The sequence below is a fragment of the Suricata suricatta genome, chromosome 5 (genome assembly GCF_006229205.1).
Source record: "Suricata suricatta isolate VVHF042 chromosome 5, meerkat_22Aug2017_6uvM2_HiC, whole genome shotgun sequence".
In the NCBI taxonomy this organism is placed as follows: Eukaryota; Metazoa; Chordata; class Mammalia; order Carnivora; family Herpestidae; genus Suricata; species Suricata suricatta.
The window spans coordinates 28,971,552-28,983,378 of NC_043704.1; the positions used below are offsets into that span (position 1 = coordinate 28,971,552).

General features: G+C 38.0%; 1 long non-coding RNA gene across 1 annotated transcript; it reads right to left on the bottom strand.

The window, feature by feature from the left end:
• Positions 1-314: 314 nt before the first annotated feature.
• Positions 315-6,553, bottom strand: LOC115292605. The gene is made up of 2 exons (XR_003909055.1): positions 6,317-6,553; positions 315-454 (listed from the first exon to the last, which is right to left on the bottom strand). It is a non-coding gene; the product is annotated as an uncharacterized LOC115292605 (long non-coding RNA).
• Positions 6,554-11,827: the final 5,274 nt, after the last annotated feature.

The window sequence follows — 11,827 nt, forward strand, 5'->3', positions numbered from 1 at the left end:
AATGAAAGGAACATGAGCTAATCTTTAATGTGTACCTATACTATTTACCAGGCATTGGGCTGATTCTACAAAGCTCATTCAGAATTATGTTGTGAGTTTTATCAAAAGTCCCTTTTTTTATCAAAACATATCTATGTTACATACAATATAACACAAATCTATAACACTTAAACCAAATGTAGTAAATCTTCTAAACTTTCAAGAATTAGAGGCTTGCTGAGGACTTATAATGCAAATTATTGAAAATGCATTTCTTATGAATTACTAAACAACACCCGTGAATGCCAACTAAGAACCAGACCAAAAAAAGTGCATTCAATTTGTTGCCTTTACACAGATGTAAACTCGGCAGTCGACATTTCTTTTATTCACATAGTGGCAGTAAATAGTCTTCTGTGTGTTCAGTTGTATTTTAAGGTCTTTTGGTGACAAGCAGCAGACCAGTTCAACCAGCCTAATAAAGAAAAAGTAGATTTAATTATTAGAATTCAAGAAGGTCTCATAAACTCTACCCCTCTAAAGGGATTGGACTCACTCAGAAATAAAAGCTGCTACGCAGTGACTCTCTCTCTCTCTCTCTCTCTCTCTCTCTCTCTCTCTCTCTCTCTCTCCATGGTCTCTCATATCCCCAATTCTCTTTGCCAGTTTCCATCATTGTTTTTTGTCATTTCTCTGTTTTTCTTTCCACAGAGTGGAAGATGGATTACCCACCAAGGGGCATTTTACATGTTGTGTGTCTCTAGCCATGTGTACAGACTAACAAAATGCTTCTGAGAATCAGTTCCTCAGAGAATCTCATTGGCTCAGCATGGTCAGATGTCCACTCTGGGCCAATTGCCAGAAGTCAAAGTGGCAAAAGTCTTGCAACACACATAAAGGGGTGAATTTCTCAGAGAAAACGAGTTAGTGTTGTGAGCAGAGGTCCCAATAGTTGTCCATTCCGTACATGTTCTTATCCAGTTTTTTCTTGCATGGAAACCAGTCTATATGTTACAATTTTGCCAAATACCCAAAATACACAATATTGGGGAGTGAATTTCTCAATCAATTTATAGTAGATTCCGTCCTAAAAATACTATTTTCTAGTCACTTTAAAATCATTAGGGATGGGGGCACCTGGGTGGCTCAGTTGGTTAAGCCTCCAACTTCGGCTCAGGTCATGATCTCACGTTTGTGGGTTTGAGCCCCACGTCGGGCTCTGTGCTGACAGCTCAGAGCCTGGAGCCTGCTTCAGATTCTGTGTCTCGCTCTCTCTCTGTCCCTCCCCGCTTATGTTCCGTCTTTCTCTGTCTCAAAAATAAATAAAACATAAAAAAAAAAAACTTTAGGGATGATTGAATCCATATCTTATCTGGTTGTTAGGTAATTTTCTATACTTTCCCAAATAGATTGATGTTTTCAGTTCAATGTAACTAGAACTAAAGAAAACGTGCAGTAGAAATATCTTTCCTTATTACATTATAATCATGTTTGTGTCATAACAGAGTGGCTAAATGAAAGGGACATACTCAAATCACTGCAGGACCAAATTAGCAAATTGAATAGTTTTGGTGTGTTCACAGAATAACTGATTAAACCATGTAACCTCGAGAGAGGCGGTTTCCAGTACACAGTAACATCGAATAGGAGAGGCTTCTGCTCTGAGGATGTAATTGGACATAAATGAAGGGGTAAGTCAGAAAATACTCACCAAAATTCTTCCCTAATTTTGCCTAGTTCAAAATGATTAACCGCTAGCCTTTAAACACAGAAATAAGTATTATTGAATCGTGTTGTTTTTGACATAAGTAAATTTGTATAATAAAATCACTCTCAAAATTGCCAAAATTGCTGACCAAAAACTCTTATAGTAAGCAATAAGCTGAGTGCACACAGTTATCTTTTTCTCTCAAAATGCCATTGAAATGACAGTAAGTAAGTAAAAGAGAATGAATTGGTTACAATATCATAAACGAGAGTTATAGAAAGTGCAAGAGGTGGCCTAATTAGAAAATGAAAGCAGATGGGGATCACAGGGAAGGGTACCCCAGGGTGGAAGAAGCCACACACTCAACATAAAATAACACTTATTGAAGAATGCTATGTTTCGGGGGGATCCTTCTTAGGTGAAGTTCTGGAGAAACTCTAAACAAAGAATCAACAGATTAGAGGGAAGCAAAGGGATGTGGAATGGTGTCAGTCAAGGTCTAACTAGACAAACAAAAACCTTGGAGCACCTGGGTGGCTCAGTCAGTTAAAAGCATTCAACTCTAGATTTTTGTCTCAGGTCCTCAGCTCAGTAGAAGCTCAGGCCTGCCCAGTAGAAGCTGAGACAGTAGAAGAAAGAATGGACTTCCTGGAGAGGTATGAAGAAGACACTGCCACTTCTCCAAATTCTGCCTAAGATGTTATAGCTGCCTGGGACATGACAGTGAGAAATACCCAGGCTTCTCTTGTTCTTGCCATCCTCCAGCCTCCACCTGTGCTTCTTGCTGGCGGAATCTAGCCAATTGACAAGGAAGTCAAAGAAATGAGGTACGGGTACCTGGGTGGCTCCGTTGGTTAAACGTCCTACTCTTGATTTCAGCTCAGGTCATGATCTCATAGTTCGTGAGTTTGAGTCCCGCATGGGGCTCCGTGCTGAGACTGCAAGGCCTGCTTAAGATTCTCTCTCACCTTCTCTCTCTGCCCCTCTCCTGCTTGTGCTCTCTTTCTCTAAAAATAAATAAATAAACTTAAAAATATTTTGAAATAAGAAATAAAGCTTCTGTTCTGTGGAGCAGAGCATGAGGAGGTTGAGAAACACCTCTGAGATCAGATAGCCATGTGCAATCTAGGCACCGTTCTCAGATAAATGCTTTCTAAAGGAAGTAACTCCCTAACAAGACAGAATTCTGGGCTCCAGTGGGAGTTAATACCCTAGAGCAAACCGTCCTTCTCATTTTTTCCCCCAGGAGTTGGGAGGAGCCCTACCTGGTCACCGCTCTCCCCTAAGTGGTAAAGTGCATCTGCTGTTTTTTGCACACAATTCCTGGCAGAGAAAACCCACCCCTGTTATTATATTTATTAATTGAATCTTTTACTCACAACTTTGAGTGGACAAACCAAAGAGCACTGCTCATTTGAGGAAAACCAGAGGGTCAAAAAAAAAAAAAAAAAAAGACTAAAATGAACAAACAGAAACAAGGGACCCCTGATAAAACAAATAATTCATGGAACAGAATTAGTCTTTCAGAGACATTCAAGAATATGTTGCCCACAAATATAAAAACAAACAAACAAAAAACCCTAGCACATCAAGAAGAGATCACTATGAAAATACACAAATAGAAAATGAGCATTCTTGGAAATTAGATGTGCAACTGGAAAATTCTTAAATATAATGTATGTCAAAATAATTATAATTTGAAACCCAGAGCCAAAACCTCAAAGATTAAATATATATGCTATATATGTTGAAAGGTAAGCTGATATACATTAAAATTTACACTATTTATTTGGACAAACATCCATTTGAATTAGGCAGCACAAACTAAAAGTTAGGAGTGTTCTCTTGACAAACTAGGAAAGGCTTTTATAGAGAAGGTGGACACAAAGTAAGAAAATTATTCGATTGGCTACAGCGTAATCAGTTGCCCTATTTTAGAAGCCAAGTTGGATGTTTGTGATTAGTTCTTCTTAAGTTTCATTTTCTCAGATTCCAGTGCATTGACTCTGACTTAGGTTTCAGTGTGTTACATTGGCTCCCGAGACCTTAGAGCCACCTCAGTTTAAGTTTCCTTGCATACATGTGATTAGTACACATGTAGATTTATATATAAATTTATATATGCAACATATTTAAAAACATATATAAATATATATTAATTGATAAAATATAACTTTTTAAATATACTCTGTGTTGTATATTATGTGTGTATTATATTTTATACATATATATGTTAAATAAAAATTAATAAACATGGAGACTTAATCAAGAGGTTCAATATCCTATCTAAGAGAAATTCCTAACACAGAGAACCGAAATGGGAGACATTAAGCAGAAGAAAGTGGAGGAGGCAGGGAGACGAAGGAGCAAATCCGCAGGAGCTCAAGAAATGCTCAAGTATCGGCTGTAGGATGAGATGTTCATACCTATACCAACATTCAGCATTCTCAGTCTGAGGGCAAATAAAAATGTGAATGGGATGAAATAAAGACATTTTCCAACACACAATGAGTTATCTTCATTTACCTTTTTCTTACAAAAAAATAATTGCGGTTTCTTTTCAGAATAATGGAAAAGAAATTGAAGAAAAGAGAAGCCATGAGATCCAAGAAATAGTACACCCAACACAAAACTACAGTGAAAAGAAATTCCTTCAAAGTGGACTCTGTGGCAACTGAGAAGAAACAACGGTCAAACTTGAGAAATGAATATAGAAGGTTTTAACCACAATGTTTTCAAGAAAAAAATGGATTAGCTTTGACGTATAGTGTAGCTAAAAGGCAGGATCTTTGTGGGGCTGAAATAAAGGTTTGTGCTGCCTCTTTCAATAAAGGAAAGGAAAAAAAATTAGAAACTCATGGAAGAGCAAAGAACTCTGTAAGGAAGTCTCGGACCAAGTATAAAAAAGGTGCAATGTAGAATAATTTTGAGCTCCTCATGTGGTGGAAGGAACGAGGTCCCCTTGACCTTCACGATTAGAGCGTCATTTGTCAAGTGGCCCGTGTTTACTGAAATAAGATTATATCATTCTATCAAGTTCCATGCTGATTAATAGTGCTGCAATTATAATATTGAAAACATTTGTTCTGAATTCTAGACTACAAAGTATAAACAGTTAAATATCTAGTTAATTATAATAGTAATGCACAATTTAAATAGTATGAATTTGGTCAGTGTAAAAATAATGACATAGTTAACAGAGCTAAATAAGTACAGAGGAAAAGGAGGAAAAATGGTGTAAAGCAGCACTAATGTTTTTATCTTACTAATGGGACCTATGGAATAATGAATATCAATTTTGATGAATAAAACATGAAGTTTAGTAATCATATGACAAATAAAAATTTAAAAGGGCAGAAATCCACTGGAAGTTAAGAGAGTATAAGTTAGCCAATTCATCAACTTCCATATGGAAAAAATAAATATTTTAAGGTGTAAATTTGAGGGTTTATAGTTGTTAAATAATTTTAAGGTATTAATGTAAAATAGAGGTATGAATGTACAGTTTGGCACAGGAGTTCCAAGTTGGTGGGCTTTTAGTTAATTTTGCAAGGCTCCTTTTTTTTTGTTTATTTCCTGTATGTTTGTGAAACTTAAGAACCTTAACCAAAACATTCAGATTTCTAATTTATCTTTAAAAAAAAAAAGTGTAAGGAAGACCTACCAATACTGAGATTGCATTCCTTCATGGGAGCAATTGGCCAGAGCTATAGCAACCAGGCTTCCCTTGGCTGGAACCTGGGCCATGCCTTTGGCCACATGCTCCAGGCTTCCAGGTGTGTTACTTATGCCCTGCTTTATCTGTTTACACCACCTGCCTCGTTTCTGTGAGAGTGAAATCTTTGACTCCTCACTGAGGGCTATGGAGCTAAGTATCAGAAGAGCTATACCAGGTTCAAGGTTGGTACCTCTGGGGAAATGAGATCTAGGGTGGAAAGACATTAGTTTTCTTAGCCAGGCCACAGATTGATTCAGAGATAAGCCTTCAGAAAAAATGAAGAGACGTTATGCTTGTGAAAGGGTCAGACACAAGTAGGAAAGTGGCTTTCAAGGTAATGGTTCAGTACCCAGGGGTTTATGGATGCTATAAAAAAATAATAAAAAAATTAGAATAACCTATCTGCCTAGTGGAAGTAATATAATGTTTCTCTGATTTTGCCTGTGGCCAACTGTTAACTCTCACAAATAACCATGTGCTCTTCTACATTTCCCAGCCGTCCTTGCAGGATGTTGCAATTATGTGACTAGACTCTAGCAGACAGGATGTGGGCAGATATGATGTAAGCCGCTCCCAAACCTGACCCATAAATTCTTCCCAGACAATCTTACAGATCTCTTTCCCTTCCTCAGCAACTTGGAAACCAGGTGTTCAAGATGTCTCAGCTACAAGACAGAGGGAGCCTACCTGACCCATATTGGACTGTGATGTGAACAAGGAATAAGCCTTTGTTGTGTTAAGCAATGGAGATTTGGGGATTGTCTGTTCCAGCAGTTATTGTTAATTACCTAAACCAGTGACTCTCAAACTTAGCATGTTTCAAAATCACCAGAAGGGCTTGTTACAACACAGATTACTCACAGGTGACTTAATATAAAGTCTCCTACATACTAGCATTGAACAATACTTACCATAACATGATTCCACTGAAATGAAGATGTGGGAAGAACGGATGAGGCCAGATTTCCAAGACCAGCATAATGGTGCTTGTGTCTACACTGAGATGATATAGGCAGTCGGGAAAATGATGACCTCAAGTTACCATGAAGCACAATTTCAATTACAGCATAATTATGTCGGGGAAACCAGAAGGCACATGGATCAACCTCCTCTGAGGTCACCTCTGTTGGGTAAAGCCCGGGTCAGACTGCAGATGAAAAGTATGGAAGAGAAAACGTAAGTGGACTCTGCAAATGCATACCATGGGGGAGTCACATATTAAAGTCATGATCAGTGCCACAATCTCATACCTCATGTCAATCTCTGACAGTTCCAAACAGAACCTTTTCATTTCTGACTAGGAGCAATCATAAAGAGTTTCCTGCCAGGGGAAGGAAAATACCCAACAGGAATCTCAAGATTTTATGTCAAGAACATGGCAAAAAACAAATGAATTTCTAATGACCTAGGAGTGACAGACTCCACCATGGAGGTTAAAAGCAGAGATTAGACAAAATTCAATTTTCTTCTTTTCTTTATTCAGATATAAAAAATGTGCGCCTATGTGGTTGGTATTTCTACAGTACTTTTCACAACAGTGAATTGATCATGTTGCCAAATTTGTCACTGTTTCTTCTCAAGAAGGTAGTTTTGTATCAGCCCCTTCAATAACTTCATATTCTTCTTGTATCTCCTGCCATGAGCCACATACACTAGTCTTTCTTCTTGTGCGGAGAGATAATAAAACTCATTTTTCTTTTCATCTTTGACTTACTAATATTTAATTTGTTAATTATCTCACCATAATATGATAATAAATTATCCTTGTTTTCCAGACACTACTTTTTCTGTTTCATTTCTTTCCCTTGATTTCTTGCATAGATCTGATGACACAAATTCCTGCTTGGACATTTCTGTTAATATTCTTGAGGAGAACTTTGTTACTGCAAGTTACTAATGGAGAGTCAAATGAGAACGGCATGATTGCACTACTTGATTTTTCCTATTCTATTTGCAATCCAATGGGATATTCACTCTTGATGTTATTAACTCTTCACATTTAAATTTTAATCCTCATTTATAAGCCATCTGTTGTCCTTAACTCTATAGGTCAAAAAAAAAGAGAGAAATTAGATTTTCTCTGTCCTCTTGAGAAATGTGAATACAGGAAATGATGAACTAAAATGAATTTTATTGCAGTCTTGACATTCAAAAATTTTAAATATTTCAAACTATTCAGAAAAAGGTAGCCTTTAATACTACTTCATTCATATTGTCTTCAAAATAAGTATTATTAACCATCTGCCATCTATAAAGCTTTGTGGTAGGTGTTAAGAAAGACCCAAACATCAACAAGACACAATCTCTCATATCTTCTTAGAACTTAAAAGTAATATATATTCATAAGTAGTGATGGTCTTGAGCGTAAATGTTAAAGTCTGTAAGAAAAGTAGAACTTAAAAGCTATATGGGGGAGCCTGGGTGGCTCAGTCGGTTAAGCCTCCGACTTCGGCTCAGGTCAGATCTCACGTTCGTGGGTTCGAGCCCCGCGTCAGGCTCTGTGCTGACAGCTAGCTCAGAGCCTGGAGCCTGCTTCCAGTTCTGTGTCTCCCCTCTCTGCTCCTCCCCCTCTCATGCTCTGTCTCTCTCTGTATCAAAAATAAATAAAACTTTAAAAAAAAAACACACAAAAAGAGCTATATATATCAAAAGATAGATTATTTGGAAGAGAAATCAGGACCGTTTCATGGACATCTGAACTAGTTCTTGAAGAATTGTAGGATAGTGATTGTAGAGGAAGGAAGTGTAGACAGGAGGAGGAAGTACTCTATGGAGCATAGTTGGGAATGAAGTAACGTCGGAGGACGGCTATCAAGACAATATAGGGTATCATTAGTAATAAGGCTGACGAGAGGCAAACAGGACCCAGATTATAGATGTTTAACTGTAGCATTCAGGAATTTGAAACACACCCTGCGGTCCTTAAGGGTATGACGGATTGTATAAGAATGACAGTTTTGTTTTTAGAAGATTGATCTGGTAACAGGCATGTAAAATCCAAAAATCAGATTCAAGAGATATTGATGGAAGAGAAATTGTGTGGGTCAAGCAGACAGAGAAATCAAACACGACTCTGAAGTTGAGAACCTGACGGGCTGGGTGGGTGGTGAGTACGCACAGCAAAAAGGAAGTCAGAAGAAGCAGCTTGTCTGGGAAAAGGTGTTACTACAGAATTGCTGAGTTGAAAATGTTGGTTGGGAACCCAGAAGAGGCCAGTGCAGAAATAGTGCTGAAGCTCAAAAGAAGGCTGGGTGTTGTTAGTGTTGAAGATTTGGAAAAAGGTTAAAGCCAAGGGTGGAGAGAGGCGGTAATTGAAATCACAGAGTGAAAGAATATGGTGACAGAAACGTAGAGAGCTAATAATTATTTGAAACTAGCATTACCTGGTTTGCTTCATTCACTTACACTAAATTCAGAACAGCTCCCAGAACCTCCATCACAGAGAGAGAATGGTCAACAATGTCAAATGTTACAATAAAAGGTAGATCTGTGGATTTCTGTTTGCATTTGTGATTAAAGGCACAATTCTGAGAATTTACATCAGCAGTCTTAATTTCCACAGGTCAAGTGTAGAATTTGACATTTAAGTCATTTGACATAGTCAGAAATCGAATTGGGCAACTCCTAACTCACCAAATCCACCTGGCGTCTGAATCATTCATTTGGATTCTCTAGAACTGAACACCTTGTTTTGTAGCTAGCTGTGTCTTCTGGCTAAGCTCTAAGCTCCTTAAAGGTAGGGGGTGGGTCTTGCAAGGGCTAGGCCCTTAAAGGAAGCTTGATACTTGTTTTTGTTGCATATACTAGTAGAATAAAAATTGGCCTCAACTATGTGAAATCTTCAGCCATTCGCAAGAGTAATTAGGAATAAAAGAAAAGAAGCAAGGATTGACCACAATGTGCGTGCCAAGGCCAGTAGAATGATAAAACAAAGGTAAGGATGCTCTCGAGACCCTCAAATTTAACAGGAGGTCAGCCTTTCCCTAGCTACCGGAAAGACATTCTTTATGGATTAAAAAACAACTATTATTCTCAATTTACAAATGAGCTTCTAGAGGCAGACAAGCTAAATCACTTCTAGAAGATCCTAGTTGTCAGCAGGAGATCAAAGCCTGAAGGAACTTGCTCACCACTGCAGGCTCTGAGCTGTAATCTAACAGGGAGGTTCCAACCTTTCCTAAAACTTCGCTTCTCAGATCATGAGTCATTACTGTTTTCCCTGAGGTTAGTTTTACATGAACAACTCAGGGACTGCACTTTTAAGTGACAAAGGATTATGAATGCTAGTATCTCTTTAGAAATCATACGGGGCCTCCTTTATCAAAGCAGAAGTGGGAATAACCGATGGGAAGATAAAACATCCTTCCCTCTACCCTCGTCCCCCCCAGATGAACATTTACTGCAAAATGAACAAATGTGAGACAAATATATTTACTTGTGTCTTATCTAGCGATTGTTGCCTCCCTTGGAAGAGGTTTATTGGATATTGGTTTAAAAGGTTCAGTTCTTGAATAATAAACAGGAATAAACTGTATCTGTGTTACCCTACAGCTTCTTTTCTTTCTCAGCCTCCCTGCAATCTTGAAAGGGGACAGGGAAGAGTTAACCTGCGCCCCAGACAGTCCCCTGCTGATCAGTAATGAGTGAGAGCTGAAGCTGAATGTCAATAGCTCCTTGTGAACTTGGGTAACCCAGCTGAGCCCTCTGCTAGCCGGAGCTGGAGGAGGTAATCAGCTTGACCTGTGTGACCTTCCTGAGGCTGTGCTAGGTCCTGCCTCGAGAAGCTTCTTTGCATATGACTCCTACATGCTACTCAGTTGAACTTCTTTTAGGAGAACTGATCCTGAGTCAGCCTCAAGAGGAAACATAATATAAATTAGTCAATGCTGGTTGCAGGTTGCACAACATAGTAGATGCTTAAAAAAATATAAAAAGTCATAGGAACACATCCTGGAAACCTCAAAAAGATTTCCAGGAACAGCAAAGACATCTGCCCTTCCAGTGTTATTAAAATAAATTGAAGGTTATATAACAGTTCTGTCAGCACTTCAAATTTCTTGTGGAGTGGTGTTTCATCAAGCACTTTCACCTTTCTAGGTTTGGTAAATGGATTGACTTTTGTTTTAGTGTTTACTCATGACTGTGCTCATTGCATCGTCCCAAGGATACACACAATGTTTACAGTATAGATTATAAGTATATTTCATAAGATTTTCTTTGAATTTCTCATAGCATTTCGTCCTTACTCTGTTCAGTAAAAGAAACTTGAACAATAGCTAAAGTTTTATCTGGATCTAAATAGGATATTATTAAAAGAATATTATTCACTGAGGGAATGAATGTAATTCTGCTGTTAAACTGCATAACTTACATAACCATGTCAAAAATAGCACAGTAGTTTCCATAAAAGTAACAGTGATTTGAATCCTAAAGATTAACCTATCATAGACTATAGAAATCCATACGTAAGTCCCATAACAAATACAGAGCTTATATTCCCAAGAAAATGGGGCTTAAATGTATCAAAAATATTCAGTTAACTTACGCTCATAGGGATGTCCAAGTATCCAAATCAAAGGACATTTTTCTTCAAGGAGCTAGAAGCTTTATTCCTACCTTAAAGCAAACTTATGTCCAAGTATATTTATTATGCATGTTCAGTCTTTAAAACTGAAAAATCCTTCATCATGGCAAATCAATTTTGCCTGGAAAAAAAATGCCTATCCTGTAGTTTTCCTTACTTTTTATACTGGTAAATTGTAAAATCCTTAGTAAAGAATTGTTCCAGAAAGGTGAAGTCTTTATCAAACGCTATCAGCCTCCATCACTACTCTGCAGGTTAAAAGAACACAGAAGATACAGCTACAGTGTGGGCAAAAGGAACAAGCCAAGAGGGAAGTCACAATCTGTGGTCAAATCCTGTAAAATACTTTGTCACCTTCTTTGGACAAACACACATGGTTAAACTGTGGAGTTGGGGGAGAAAAAAACCCGCTAACAGTTCCATAGTAAGCTTTACATTATACTCTCCACTCGGTCCTAAGAAAAACAACACAATTATGAACCCTCAGATAAGCCGAGGCAACAGATGATAAAGATTACTTTAGGGAGATGACACCTATGCGTTTGACCAAAACTGTCAAACACACACACACACACACACACACACACACACACACACACAGAAAAGCTATGTAACAACTGCACTTTACCCAGACTTGCCTGTTTCTGGCTCCAGCATCTTGTTAACTGACAGCTTGAAAATCCCTGAATAAATATCTTAAAAGGACAATTCCCAAAGGAGGTTGATTTTTCAAAACACATGCCACGTGCCCAAGTAAATCATGTGTCGAGATCGGACTCTGACAGCCGACTTGAACTAATGAAATATATTTTCCTTCCTGAGTTTTAAAAGCTTGTTA